We start from the raw sequence: 15,078 nt of genomic DNA on the forward strand, positions 1-15,078 counted from the left end.
GCATGGCCAATCCACCCAACCTGCACATCTTTGGGTTGTGGGGGTTCTCCCCAACGGGGAGAATGTGCAAACTCCACAGTGACCCAGGGCGGAATCGAGCCCGGGTCCTCTGCGACGTGAGACAGTAGTGCTAACCACTGCTCCACCAGCCCACCCTGCTGAGCTGGTTTTGAGTGATTAGCACCTTAATTGGAACTTAACTCCCGAGGACCACCTCAGAAAACAAAGCTCAGTACTGAGTGAGGCTTGTAACAAAATAAGACTCCAAAGAGAGCAAACTGCTCCAATGTTGCACGTTATAATAGTAAGAAGTCTGACAACACCAGGTTAAAGTCCAACAGATTTGTTTCAAACACGAGCTTTCGGAGCGCTGCTCCTTCCTCAGGTGAATGGAGAGGTATGTTCCAGAAACATTATATAGACAAAGTCAGAGATGCCAGACAATGCTTAGAATGCGAGCATTTGCAGGTAATTGAATATTTACAGATCCAAAGATGGTAATTCCAGGTTAAAGAGGTATGAATTGTCTCAAACCAGGACAGTTGGTACTTTAACCTGGTGTTGCAAGACTTCTTACTGTGCTCACCCCAGTCCAACGGCGGCATCTCCACATCATGGCACGTTATAATAGGCATTCAGGGGCAGCACGGTGGCCTAGTGGTTAGCACAACCGCTTCACGGCGCTGAGGTCCCAGGTTCGATCCCGGCTCTGGGTCACTGTCCGTGTGGAGTTCGCACATTCTCCCCGTGTCTGCGTGGGTTTCGCCCTCACAACCCAAAAATGTGCAGAGTAGGTGGATTGGCCACGCTAAATTGCCCCTTAATTGGAAAAAATAATTGGGTAATCTAAATTTTAAAAAAAGAAAATAGGCATTCATTCATTGATTGTTTCTTGTGCCAAAATGCAATAAAATTTCTTAAATTAACATTCAATGTGAGTTTAGTTAAGTTTTGCGATCCATGAAAATCACAGTGCTGTTCATTTGTCACTTTTTAGATGGTCTGAAGGTGGTTTTGATGTTTGAACCTTGCACTCATTTAGGAAGCACTTAAGATAAGCACTTGAAACACCTTAGCATAGAGGCTGTGGACCAATTGCTGGAAATGGGATTGGAATAGATAGCTTGCCGGCCAGCGCAGGCACGATGGGCCGAAAGGCCTCTTTCTGTGCTGTAAAAACTCTTACTCCTCTGACGCAAGATCGGTGCTATGTCCTGGAACGAACCCGCTTTCATCAAAAGTCCCGAGCTGACACTTTAAAATGAAGAACGTCCATGATCCCGAGAAAATATTAAATAATATATTGTCAGTAAAGATTAGTCTGACAGGATGTTTTTGTTCTCAGTAAGACAGTGACTGGAGCAAACACTTGCAAAGTTCGCCTCGGATGAATTTGAGGCGGTCACAACATCAGAGCAAAGACACGTGTTCAGCCTCACGGGTGTCGAATCTTACGATCTTCCGTTCGCACAATTTAATTGGGTAACTACCGAAATCTACATTAAAACGGAAGCAGATATTTTAGAAAGGGTGAGACAGGACCGAATTCCGGTCACTAGCTAATCCTGTAATTTTATTGGAATATTTTCCACATTGATGAACAAAGTAGCTATTTTTTTTCCTTTTGTGTTTCAAACTATAAAACACGCCACCTGCTGTAGACTTACAATATGTGAGTTTCCAGTCAGACACAATCATGGGGAAATTAGTGTTTCATGGTCACTCGTTTGGGTGGATGGGATGTTCCCGCCCTTCCCACCTTCCACAGGGCGGGAACGGAAGACCCCACCACAGCCAATGGTGAGCCACCTCCACCACCGTAAAACACGCCGCAGCAGGCTGGAAAATCCCGCCCAACACATTTTCTCATGTTAAACAAAGCGAAATACTGTAGAGGCTTCCGCGGATCTGGCATGCCTGTCCTTGGCCTGTTCCAATGCTCCAGGGAAGCCAAGCTGGAGGAGCAATAGCTCACCTTCCGATTGGGCATGTTGCCCCCCTCGGGACTGTGCATTGAATTTGGAAACTTTAGATTTTGATCCTCCATCTTAAACAGCCCTTTTAAAAAATATGCCATACTTGTATTGCCTCAATGCAAATCTTTCCCCCATCCCACCACCTGTCTTTTTCTTAAAGTTGCTACATTTTGTTGCAATCTCTCATGGCTACACATTAATATCGAACACATTCCCCCCTTTCCTCAGGGCTGATGAAGAGCCAAAAGGATTCAAAACATTGACTCTGCTCTCTCCCTATAGCTGCTACCAGAACTGCTGGGTTTTTCCAGCATCCTCTGTTCTTGTTACATGTTCTCATGTGTTTGAGGCTCATCTCACAAGGTAGAATTAGAAAATTGAAGCATTGAGGGAAGAGTTAAAGGTAATGCAAACAATAGTGGGCTGAATTGAATTAGACAAAAATTACATCTGAATTTGTTGACCGCCAAAGTGGGAGGTGAGCCCGCTATTGCTGGACTCATATCCTGGCAGTGGCAGATATTGGAGCTGCCCCTTCAGGCAGCACAGCAGCACCACCACTAACCATGGCAATTGCAGGACTGCGCCTGCAGGAGGAGGGCATATCAATGGCTGGGTGCCATTTAAAATAGGTCTTTGGGCACCCAATTGTTCCGGGACCTGTTTGTGGCCAACGAACAAGCAAAAGAAAAGCCAGGTAGCTGAGAATCAGGGGAAAGTAGCCAAGGCATGAGAGGGAGAGACAGACCGGAGAGGGTGGGGCAGCTAAACCTAAGAGGAAAGAATGGCGAACCACAGGAGAGGGAGGGGCTGAAGGGGGGGGGGGGGGGAAGAGTGAAGAGACAGGGAACAATAGAGGAGAACCAGGGAGGTGGGGGGGGGGGGGGCAGGGAAATGATAGCCGGAAGAAGGGCACGGGAAACGATAACAAACTTGGCATCTGCAGGAACAGAGAGCAAGGAGAATCCAGGCGAAAGACGGGCCGAACGGCTGAAGCGGAGGTGAGCGCGAGACCACAACGGCAGCTAAACCCATCCGGGCCAATTGTACAGAGTTGCTGCTGTTGAGCTGGTGCATAATATCTTACCAGTTACTTTATTTTTTATTATATTATTACATTTTTTTGTTATGTTTGTGTGTGTCCTTCTCTTATATATATATATATCTTATTCTGTGTACATAACAGTAAATATATTTTGTTGAAAAGCTCAATAAAAAACATTTATAAAATAAAAATTTAAAAAAAGACTGGACTTTGGGTTTGCCAGGCAGGCAGGACCCTGAGCTTTATAAATACGAACATTAGAGTACAAAAGGAAGGAAGCTGTATAAAGCACTGGAAAAGGGTGGGAGGGAAGATAGATTCTCGGGGAACACCAGAGGTAACAGTGCTGGAGTGGGATGAGAAGCCATTGCAGGTGATTCTTTAGTTATGGCCCTTTGAATGGGAATGCAACTAGGTGAGGGCAGAACCACCTAGCTCAGGGGTGGGCAAACTTTTCCGTGCAAGGGCCACATTCAGAAATTCACAATGTTAAAGGGCCGCATAGTATATTAAGTAAAATAATTAATATTTTAAATAGCCAAAATAAAAGGTCTTTAAAGAAAAAAAAAGCACATTTATTTGAAAAACAAAGTAACTCAGTAAGTAACAGAACAATGTCAATGAGAATGATGCATCTGACTGCAGTCATTTACCAGTTTGTTGAAATCAGGTGTCAAGTTGCTTGTGCTGATCCTTAACACTGACAGAAGCACAGCCTAGCCGAGTCAACAATAAAAACGCGCGTAGTGGGGTGGATGAGTGGGGCTGCCTTATTGGTCGGTTTAGTTGGGTGTGCGACCAATAGGAGTCCAGGTTACAAACAATAATAAGGCTTATTGTTTGTAACCTGGACTCCTATTGGTCACACACCCAACTAAACCGACCAATGAGACAGCCCCACTCATCCACCCCACTACGCGCGTTTTTATGCGGCCCGCCAATGAGGTGCCCGGAATCATAACCGGCATTTTTGAAAAGCCGCCGGGGAAAAGCCGCTGAAGTAAATGCGCTTATTGAATAAGCACATTTACTTCAGCGGCTTTTCCCCGGCGGCTTTTCAAAAATGGCGGTTATGATTCCGGGCACCTCATTGGCGGGCCGCATAAAAACCTTTGTCGGGCCGCATGCGGCCCGCGGGCCGTAGTTTGCCCACCCCTGACCTAGCTGAATGATAGTGGAATTGCATTGGAGGATGGTGTGGTCAACTGCACCAAAAGCTGCAGACAGATCAAAAGAGACTAGCATAGATAGTTTATCGTGGTGACAGTCACAGAGAATATTAATAAGGGAAATTTCAGTGCTATGGCAATGGCAGAAATCAAATTGGTGAGGCTGAAACATTGCTATGATCTTGGAAGAGACTTTTAACGTGTTTAACTTTTATTTTAGAATCCCGAAGCCCAGGTATTTACTAAATGAATGAAGCCACAAGCATCATGGTTTAAATCACATTTGACTGCACAAAAATTAAAGAACACGAATACTAATAACTGCATTCTATCTTAAATAGTCAGTTACATTAAAACCATTAGAAGTATAATAAACGGGCAGCACGGTGGCCTAGTGGTTATCACAACCGCCTCACGGCGCTGAGGTCCCAGGTTCGATCCCGGCTCTGGGTCACTGTCCGTGTGGAGTTTGCACGTTCTCCCCGTGTCTGCATGGGTTTCGCCCCCACAACCCAAAAATGTGCAGAGTAGGTGGATTGGCCACGCTAAATTGCCCCTTAATTGGAAAAAATAATTGGCTAATCTAAAATTTTTTAAAAAAAGAAGTATAATAAACACTGATACTTAAAAACTTTAAATCAAAATTCTTAATTCAACTTTCCTTCTAAACTCTTTTGACTTACACCCTAAATAAGCTCATGTCAGGTATTTATCAATATGATGATTGTGGGAATTTCAGAGCTATTGTATTATATGTATTTGGTGAAGTAAGGGTTAAAAGCCTGGGTTAGAGTCTGGTTGACTACTCCAGTCATGTTTTAATATAAATCCTAGTATATTTTAGGAGCCAGGGATGCAACTAGCCTCTTAAAAAGTTTGGGCAAATGCAGTTTCATTTTGAATAAGATTCCCTGGGACGTTAATTAGTTTTCAGCTTTGTGAGATTATGCCAATGCTGAGTGGAGCGAAGGCGATAGGCTTCTTGAGAAAGCATTTTCAGTTCAGTTCAGTTCTGTTCTGGATCAAGCTGGGACTACAAGGCAGCTTTTGCTCTCTGCAGTTTAGTTAAAATGATGTGGAGATGCCAGCATTGGACTAGGGTGGGTACAGTAAGAAGTCTTACAACATCAGGTTAAAGTCCAACAGGTTTGTTTTGAATCACTAGCTTTCAGAGCGCAGCTCCTTCCTCAGGTGAATTAAGAGGTAGGTTCCAGAAATTAGATTAACAGTCTTTCTTTAAAGCAGCACAGACTTGTCTGAGGACAAGGGGGAGCTGAAACAAGCCAGTTGAAACAGCTTTTGAAGTCATACAATCAGAATTGCTGCGAGGGTCTGGCAGGAGTCAGATCTTTTCTGTAAAGCAGCATCAAAAGATCTATTTCTCAAAGGATATCTGTGTAAAGCAAGTATTCTGAGACTTCTGGTGGTGGCCATGGAGTGAGTGGTCGCACATTTGGTGATTCCTGCACAAGTTGGATTTTTTGCAGCCTTTCCCCGTCTGAAGAGTGTAGTATTTGAGGGCAAAAGGTGCAGGAAGGTAATACTCTTCTGGTGTGGCTGGTGCATGGATCAGCGGGCGAGGAGCGCCACAAGAAAGAAAGAGCATTTGGAGCAGTAGCATTGTCGTGGTGTGCCACAAGTAAAGATGGCAGAGGGTAAGGGGGGGCATGCTGCCCGCCCATGGTCAATGAAGCAGCTGGTGGAGTTCTTGAATAATAAATTCCTGCTGTAGAGGAAAGAGGCCCTGGAAGACCTTGCCACGGTGGTGGAACCGTTGAGAACTAGGATTGAGCGAGTCAAGCAGAAGCTGGAGTCCCAGGGTCGCGCAGAAAGTGGAGGAGGCGGTGGGAGAGCATGAGGAGCAGGTGGCCTAGTTGGCAGCAGAGTTAGCAGTGATGTGGGTGAGCCAGAAGAGGATGAGGGAGAAGGTGGAGGACCTGGAGAACCGCTCCAGGAGGCAGAATGTCAGGAATGTTGGTATGCCTGAAGGCATTGAAGGTGCGGAAACCGCTGAGTATGCGGCAAATATACTGGAGAAGTTGATGGGGGAGGAGGCCTTTGATCGGCCTCTCGAGATGGACCGAGAGCACAGGGCACTGAGGAGGAGGCCGCAGGTGGGGGCGCTACCGAGGGCGATGGTGATGTGGCTGCATCACTTTTTGTATAAGGAAAAGATCCCACAATGGGCAAGGCAGACAAAGAAGTGTACCTGGGAAGGGAGTGAGCTGCGGGTCTACCAAGACCTGGATGCGGACTTGGCAAAGAGGAGGCCTGGGTTCAACCGCATAAAGGCTGCCCTCTTTAAAAAGGGGATGAATAGGGGCAGCACGGTGGCGTAGTGGGTTAGCCCTGCTGTCTCATGGCGCCGAGGTCCCAGGTTCGATCCCGGCTCTGGGTCACTATCCATGTGGAGTTTGCACATTCACCCCGTGTTTGCGTGGGTTTCGCCCCCACAACCCAAAGATGTGCAGGCTAGGTGGATTGGCCATGCTAAATTGCCCCTTAATTGGAAAAAATGAATTGGGTACTCTAAATCTGTATTAAAAAAAAGAAGGGCTGAAGTTTGTGTGTTGGTGGTTGGAGGATTGGGGGGGGAACTGAAGTTGGAAGCCTTGGCCGTGGACCACCATGATAACTGGATGGGCCGCAGTGGAGCCAGACATGGGGCTGCTGGCGGCACTCAAGGCTGTAATTAGAGAATTATTTTGATTTGGGCGCACAGGGAGAAGGTGGAGCAGGAAGAGAGAGTTAGGCTGGTGGATGAGATTTTGAGGGTGGACAGGAGGTATTCGGAGGCACTAAAGGCAGGGTTGCTGACGGAGAGGCAGAGGCTCCAGATGGAGTTTGGGTTGGTGTTCATGGGGAAGGTGGTGGGCCTGTTGCAGAGGGTCAGAGAGGCAGTGTATGACTATAGGGAGAAGGGGAGCAGGATGTTGCCCATCAGTTGAGGAAACAGGCATGGGCAAGGGAGATTGGTAGAGGGAATGATACGGTTGAAGTGGTGATGCACCCAGAGTGGGTAAACAGGGTATTTGAGGCCTTTTATAGGAAGCTGTACAAGTCGGAGCCCCCGACCGGGGAGGGGATGCGGCGGTTCCTGGATGGGTTGGTGTTTCCAAAAGTGCAGGAGGAGCTGGTTCAGGGACTGGGAGCCCCAATTGGGCTGAGGTTGATGATGGATGGTAAGGGGGCGATGCAAGCAGAGAAGGCCCAGGACTGGATGGGTTCCCAGTAGAACTTTATAAAAAGTTTGTGGCGGACCTGAGGCCAGTGGTGGTGAGGGTGTATAATGAAGCAAGGGAGAGGGGGGAACTCCCTGCTACAGGCTTCCTGATCTTAAAGAAGGATAATGATCCGGAGCAGTGTGGGTCATACCACCTGATATTGTTATTGAATGTAGATGCCAATTTATTGGTGACGGTGCTTGCATTGTGGATTGAGGACTGTGAGCTGGGGGTGATAGGAGAGGATCAGACGGGGTTTGTGAAGGGGAGGTAGTTGTTGACGAATGTGCGGAGATTACTCAATGTAGAAACATAGAAATAAACACAGAAAGAAATAGGAGCAAGAGGAGCCCATTCAGCCCTTCAAGTCCACTCTGCCATTCATTATGATCATAGCTGATCATCCAAGTTAATAGCCTAATCCCACTTTCTCCCATATCCTTTGATCCCATTCGCCCTAAGTGCTATATCTAACTGCTTCTTGAAACCATACAATGTTTTGGACTCAGCTACTTCCTGTGGTAATGTATTCCTCAGCTGACCACTCTCTGGGTGAAGAAATTTCTCCTCATCTCTGTCCTAAATGGTCTACCCCGCATCCTCAGACTGTGCCCCCTGGTTCTGAACACATCCACCATTGGGAACATCCTTTCTGCATCTACCCTGTCCAGTCCTGTTAGAAGTTTAGAGATTTCTATGAGATTCTTCCCTCATTCTTCTGAACTCCAGCAAATACAATCCTAACTGATTCAATCTCTCCTTGTATGCTAGTCCTGCCATCCCAGGAATCAGTCTGGTAAACCTTCACTGCACTCCACTATAGCTAGAACATCCTTCCTCAGATAAGGAGACCAAAACTGCACACAATATTTTAGGTGTGGCCTTACCAAAGCCCTGTATAATTGCAACAAGATATCCCTGCTCCTGTACTTAAATCCTCTCGCAATGAAGGCCAGCATACCTTTTGCTTCTTTACCTCTGGTGCACCTGTATGCTTACCTTTACGTTGCCGTATTTAAGATGCCTTCGGAAGGGCAGGGGATTGAGGTAATGGTGGCGATGGATGCGGAGAAGGCTTTTGATTGGGTGGAGTGGGTATATTTGTTGGAGGTGCTGGGGTGGTTCAGGACCGGGGAGGGGTTTGTGGATTGGATCCGGCTGCTGTACAGGGTGCCAGTGGTGAGTGTGTGGATAAACCGAGTGAGTTTGGGGTACATTGCGCTACACCATGGGTTGAGACAGGGGTGACCGCACTCCCCATTGCTTTTTGCTTTGGCGATAGAGTTATTTGCAATGCTGCTAGGGCGTCGAGAGATTGGAGAGGGATTGAGCAGGGAGGGGTGCCAAACAAAGGGTCTCGCTATATGCGGAAGACCTATTATTATATACCTCTGGCCTGGTCGGCATTATTGGGGTTATTATGGTGATTTTGGGGGAATTCAGCTGGGATATAAGTTGAACATGAGAAAGAGCGAAGTGGACAGGAAAGGAGATGAGGGGAGTTACCTTTTAGGGTTGTGATGATGAACTTCAGGTATTTGGGTATCCAGGTGGTGCGAAGCTGGGCCCAACTGCATATATTGATCTTGGCTCGATTGGTAGAGGGGATGAAGGTGGATTTTAAGAGGTGGGACATGTTGCCGCTGTCACTGGCTGGATGGGTATAGACAGTGAAAATGACGGTGCTGCCCAGGTTTCTGTTCATGTTCCAGAACCTCCCTATCTTTGTCCATGGGCTGATCTCCTGGTTTGCGTGGGCGGGGAAGGCCCTGCAGTTGTGGTGGGCTTTTTTGGAATGGGGGTCAGAGGGCAGGCATTGACGAATATGATAATTTATTATTGGGCGGCGAATATTGCAATGATGCGTAAGTGGGCTGTGGAGGAGGGATCGGCTTGGGGGCAAGTGGAGGTGGCATTGTGTAGAGGAACGAGTTTGAGGGCTTTGTTGTTGGCGCCTTTACCGTTCTCGCTGGCCAGGTACTCGGCGAACCCAGTGGTGGCGACGGCCTTAAGGATGTGGTGGCAGTGTAGGCAGCATTAGGGGCTAGAGGGTGCGTCGGTGCGGGCGCCCATCTGCAACAACCATAGGTTTGCACCAGCGGGTCTGGATGAGAGGTTCAGGGGTGGTGGCAGACAGAGATTTGGAACTTGTTTAAAGGGGGCACATTTGAGGAGCTGGAGGACTTGGAGGAAGTCAGGGGAAATGGCTTTAGGTTGATCATAGAATCTACAGAATCATAGAATCTACAACGCAGAAAGAACACATTCGGCCCATCGAGTTTGCACCGGCCCTCAGTAGCGGACAAGAAATGTTGTGAACGCATATCCATTGCCATTAGGGACTATATTGAATTTAATAAAAATGAGTCAATCTCACCTTCCACACTGTGGGAAGCCCCTAAGTTGATCCTCAGGGTGGAGTTTATCTCTTATAGAGCAAACCTGGTGAAGACAGCGAGGGCAGAGCAGTGAGGGCGGAGCAGCAGAGGCTGATGGAGTTCATTCTTGAGGTGGACCACCAATAATCAGCCGCGTCAACGCCAAAGTTGTTGAGAAGTAGGAAAAAGCTGCAAACGCAATTTGAGCTATTATCAACAGAGCGGTAGGCCAGCTGCGACTCTTGAGGGGCAGATTTTATGAATATGAGGAGGAGGCCAGTCACCTTTTAGCCCATCAGCTTAAGCGGCAAGTGGCTTCCCAGGAGATCGTACAGGCATTCAACTCGAGGGGCAGCCTGGTTTCCGCCCCTTCTCAGGTTAATGCAGCTTTTGAATTATTCTACCAAGGTATCTATAGACCTGCTGAGGGATTGGTCATGACTGACTGAGCGTTGGAAGTGATGAGTTGGAATCCCCATTGGGCCCAGAGGAAATTATAAACTGCGTTGGTTTGATCCAGACTGGCAAAGCCTCTGGTCCAGATGGGTACCCCAATGAATTTTATAAGAAGTTTGCAGAGCAGCTGGTGCCTTTAATTCTGGATATGTTTAATGATTCCTTATCCTAGGCTTCATTGCCCTTTATCCTCACACAGGCCTCTATCTCCTTAATTCTCAGGAAAGATAAAGACCCAACAGAGTTTGGGCTGTATCAACCAATCTCACTCTTAAATGCAGATGTTAAATTACTTGCCTTGGTGCTGGCGCTGAGGATGGAGCGCTGCCTCCCAGAGGTCATCTCAGAGGATCAGACAGGCTTTGTTAAGGGGCAACAATTGTTTGCCAATATATGCTGCCTGCTAAATGTTCTTGTTTTTCTCTCCTCGGTACCCAAACTGGAGGTGATTGTTTCCCTGGCCAAAAAGCCATTATATAGAGTGCAGTGGGAATATCTGTTTGGGATTCTTGGGAGGTTCGGATTTGGCCACAAGTTTATTTCCTGGATTTGACTCCTGTATAGGGCCCCCACTGCTAATGTTCGTAGGTATGTCCTGATCTCTGGTTACTTCATATTGAATAGGGGCACAGCATGGGTGTGTCCACTATCTCTGATCATGTTTGCTTTGGCAATAGAACCACTCGCTATAGCGCTGAGGTCCTCTATTTGATGGAGTGGGATAAATCGGGGAGGGGTGGAACATCGAGTGTCTCTTTACATGGATGACCGACTTCTCTATATTATGGACCCAGCACCCTCTATGGACGAGATAATGAAACTGCTGAGGAGTTTTGGCTCCTTTTCTGGTTGCAAGTTGAACTTGGACAAGAGTGAATGTTTCCTGGTCAACCCCTGGGGGGGGGAGAACCCAATGAGGGGTGCTACCTTTTTTGCCTTGCCAAGACTAGCTTTTGTCATCTGGACGCCCAGGTAGCCCACACTTGGGCCTTGCTTTATAAATTAAATTACACTAATTTGGTTGATAGTGTCAAGTCAGAGTTGCAGAGCTGGGATAACCTCTCCGTATCTTTGGCGGGTAGGGTTCAGACTATTAAAATGAATGTGCTCCTGAAATATTTATTTATTTTTCAATGTCTCCCCATTTTTCTCCTAAGTGCTTTTTTGTCACAGTCAACTAATTAATGTCCTCCTTTATTTGGGTGGATAAGACTCCAGTATCCATGGGGCTTTTCTCCAAAGAGACAGACAATCAAGGGGCTTGGCTCTACCTAATTTATTACTTTGCTATTGGGAAGCCAATGTTCAGAGAAATTGATCTGGTTTAGCAAACCTGGTTCCACATGGGGACAAATGGAAGCGAGCTTGTGCATTGTTTCTGACCTTTGTGCAATAGTTACTACATCGTTGCTTTTCTCTCTGGTGAGATTTTCCCTGAATCCAGTGATGGCGTCTACCCTGAGAATGTGGAAGCAGTTCAGGCAATATTTTAAGCTCTGTTCCCTATCTTCACTAGCCCCCATCTGCAATAACCACCTTTTTCTGCCAGCGGCTTTGGACATTTAAGTCATGGGAGGGGAAGGGCGTGGAAAGGTTTGGAGACCCATTTGGAGAAGGGAGGATTTCAGTTTTAAGGAGTTGGCTGAGAAATTCCAACTGCCTGGTTCCAGCCTTTTCAGACTCACGATTTTTCACGCAAAGCTTTCCCCTCCTTTCCCTTGGTACAACCCTCTTCCCCGTTGAAGAGGATTTAACCGGGCCTGATGGGGGGGGGGTCTATTTCGGGCATATATGGCCATATCCTCTCAGCGGAGTCAGCTCCGTTAAGTGAGGTGAGAACGAAATGGGAGGGTGAATTGGGTCCCATTCTGGATGGTGAGGTGTGCACGGAGGCCCTTCGCAGATTCAATTACACGCCTTCATGTGCTTGTCTAAGTTTGATCCCATTCAAGGTGGTGCCTAGGGCGCACCTGATTAAATTGAGGATGAGCAGATTTTTCTCTGGGGTGGAGGGTAAATGTGAGCGTGGCTCTTGGGGGCTAGTTAAGCACACCCATATGTTCTGGCCTTGTCTCAAGTTGGTAAGGTTTTGGATCTCTTTCTTTAACATAATGTCCGAGATACTCGATGTTGATTTGGATCCATGCTCGCTGATGACCATTTTTGGGGTATCAGACTTGCCGGTGCTTCAGTCGGCGGTGAAGGTGGATGTCCTCACCTTCGCTTCGTTACAGCCTGGAGACGGGTTCTGCTTGGGTGGAGGTCACCTACTCCGCCCAGTGTCTCTGCATGGTTGGGTGACATTTGGAGAAGGTGAAATACACCATTATAGGGTCGGTAGAAGTGTTCCAGATGAGATAGCAGCCATCCATTTCCTTTTTCATTTTTTTTCTTTTTTTAAATAAATTTAGAGTACACAATTCATTTTTTCCAATGTGCAATGTGCAAACTCCACACAGATAGTGACCCAGAGCTGGGACCTTGGCGCCTTGAGGCAGCAGGGCTAACCCACTGCACCACCGTGCTGCCTGTTCATTTTCATGTTGAAGGAGCTAGTCGCCATGAGCTGTTAGGGGATTTGTTTAAATTTTTGAGCTAAAGTTGTGTTTTTGCTTGTTTGCCTCTTTCTTCTATTGTGCAATTTGGGCAAATTGTTTTGGATGGCATTGTTTAATGAAAAATAAACATATTTTACTCTGTCCCATTCTTGCAATATTTTAAATACCCAAAACAAATCATTCCTCAATCTCTTCTGATTGAATTTAAACAGTACCATTTTTTCAAGTCTTTCTTCATTCCTATTTCTCATACCAAGCAGCATTCTAGTACATCCAGTAAATCCCTCTCTATTGCCTCAATATCCTTCCTGTAGTGCGTTACCCAAAGCCACTTACAATATCTATCTGTAACGTCACTAATGTTTTGCATAGATTCACCATTCTGACTCAACTTTTATATTTCTGGTCTTCCGGTGACACGAGATCGCTCTCACTGGAAACCCTTGTAATTTAGTGGAACAGAGTTTTTACCTTTTTCGAGATCCCAGGAGAGACAGAACCAAGAAATATTTGAGTCGAAATCCTTCAAAGGATTATTGTTTTAAAATTTAGAGTACCCAATTCATTTTTTCCAATGAATGGGGCAATTTAACATGGCCAATCCACCTACCCTGCACATCTTTGGGTTGTGGGGGCGAAACCCACGCAAACACGGGGAGAATGTGCAAACTTCACACAGACAGTGATCCAGAGCCGGGATCGAACCTGGGACCTCGGCGCCGTGAGGCTGCAGGGCTAACCCGCTGTGCCACCGTGCTGCCCTCCGTCAAAGGATTCTGAAAACCTCACAGGGTTCTGGGGGAAGTAAAATGGTGGGGATGGGTTTTCCCACTCCGGCCATTCCACTAACAACCAAGGATCTCGTCAGCATTTTAAAAAAATAAATTCAGAATATCCAATTATTTTTTCCAATTAAGGGGCAATTTAGCGTGGGCCAATCCACCTACCCTGCACATCTTTGGGTTGTGGGGGGTGGGGGGGAATCCACACAGACTCGGGGAGAATATGCAAATTGCACAATTGGACAGTGACCCAGAGCCGGGATCAAACCTGGGACCTCGGCATCGTGAGGCAGCAGTGCTAACCACTGCACCACCTTTTTTTATTAAGGTTAATGTTATAACCCCAGCACGGTAGCACAAATGGATAGCATTATGGCTTCACTGCACCAGGTTCCCAGGTTCAATTCCCCGCCGGGTCACTGTCTGTGCGGAGTCTGCACCTTCTCCCCGTGTCTGTATGGGTTCCTCCGGGTGCCCCAGTTTCCTTCCATAGTTCAAAGACATGCAGGTTAGGTGGATTGGCCATGATAAATTCTCCTCAGTGACCAAAAGAGTTAGGAGGGATTATTCGGTTACAGGGATAGGGTGGAAGTGAGGGCTTAAGTGGGTCGGTGCAGACTCAATGGGCCGAATGGCCTCCTTCAGCACAGTATTGTCAATGTTAACCCCAGCGGAGGTCACGGGATAGGAACCATGAAGTTTCCCATGCCTCCAGGGAATATGAACTTCTCCGGTAAAGTTCCCTTTAACAGGTATAGCCCTTTAGTGTAAAAATCCTGACCTGGGAACAGGTCAGGAAAGAACACCCTCCGGGGAGTGGTGGTGATTTGATTACAAGTAATAATAAACCTCCTTGTGCTCCAACCTACTGCTTATGCGTGGCTGCTTACCCCGGATCCAACAGTTAACAAATTGATTTTATGCGGGCAGCTAAGAATCCCAGAATCTGTAGTGTCCTGCTCCAGAGAGATAGGTGGGTAGGAGGCTTGGCTCTCACAAATTTATTGCTGCTAACATCCAAAACATTTTGTTGTGGATTAATGAATCCAATTCTATTTGGGGCCGAATGGCAGCTCACTCATGCACTACCTCTAATCTTCATACTATAACTGCCCTTCTCTCCTACTAGATGTTCCTCAAACCCAATGGTGGTGTCCTCCCTTCGGATTTGGAAACCGTTTCGGCAATACTTTAAGCTCCTTTTCCTGTCTTCTTTAGCCCCTGCTGATACCTCTACCTAGAGGTATCAATCACCTCTTCGTACCCTCCGGTTTGGACACCTCATTTAAATCTTGGAAGGTAAAGGATATGTGAGCATTTTGGGAGTGGTTTGAGGGAGGGGGTTAGAGGGGAGGTTTGCCAGTTTTAGGGAGCTGGCTGACAAATTTCAGTTGCTTAATTTTAGCGTCTTTCCTTATTTTCAAATTTGTGACTTTTCTCATAAGGTTTTCTTTCCTTTTCTTTGGCCCCGTCCTCCTCCTTGCTGAAGA

At 46.9% G+C, this 15,078-nt stretch overlaps 1 protein-coding gene across 10 annotated transcripts in view; it reads right to left on the reverse strand.

The window, feature by feature from the left end:
- rhof (ras homolog family member F) overlaps positions 1-15,078 on the reverse strand; it is an 85,324-nt gene that overhangs the window by 45,305 nt on the left and 24,941 nt on the right. The window lies entirely within an intron of this gene.

This window comes from Scyliorhinus canicula, chromosome 1, assembly GCF_902713615.1.
Source record: "Scyliorhinus canicula chromosome 1, sScyCan1.1, whole genome shotgun sequence".
In the NCBI taxonomy this organism is placed as follows: Eukaryota; Metazoa; Chordata; class Chondrichthyes; order Carcharhiniformes; family Scyliorhinidae; genus Scyliorhinus; species Scyliorhinus canicula.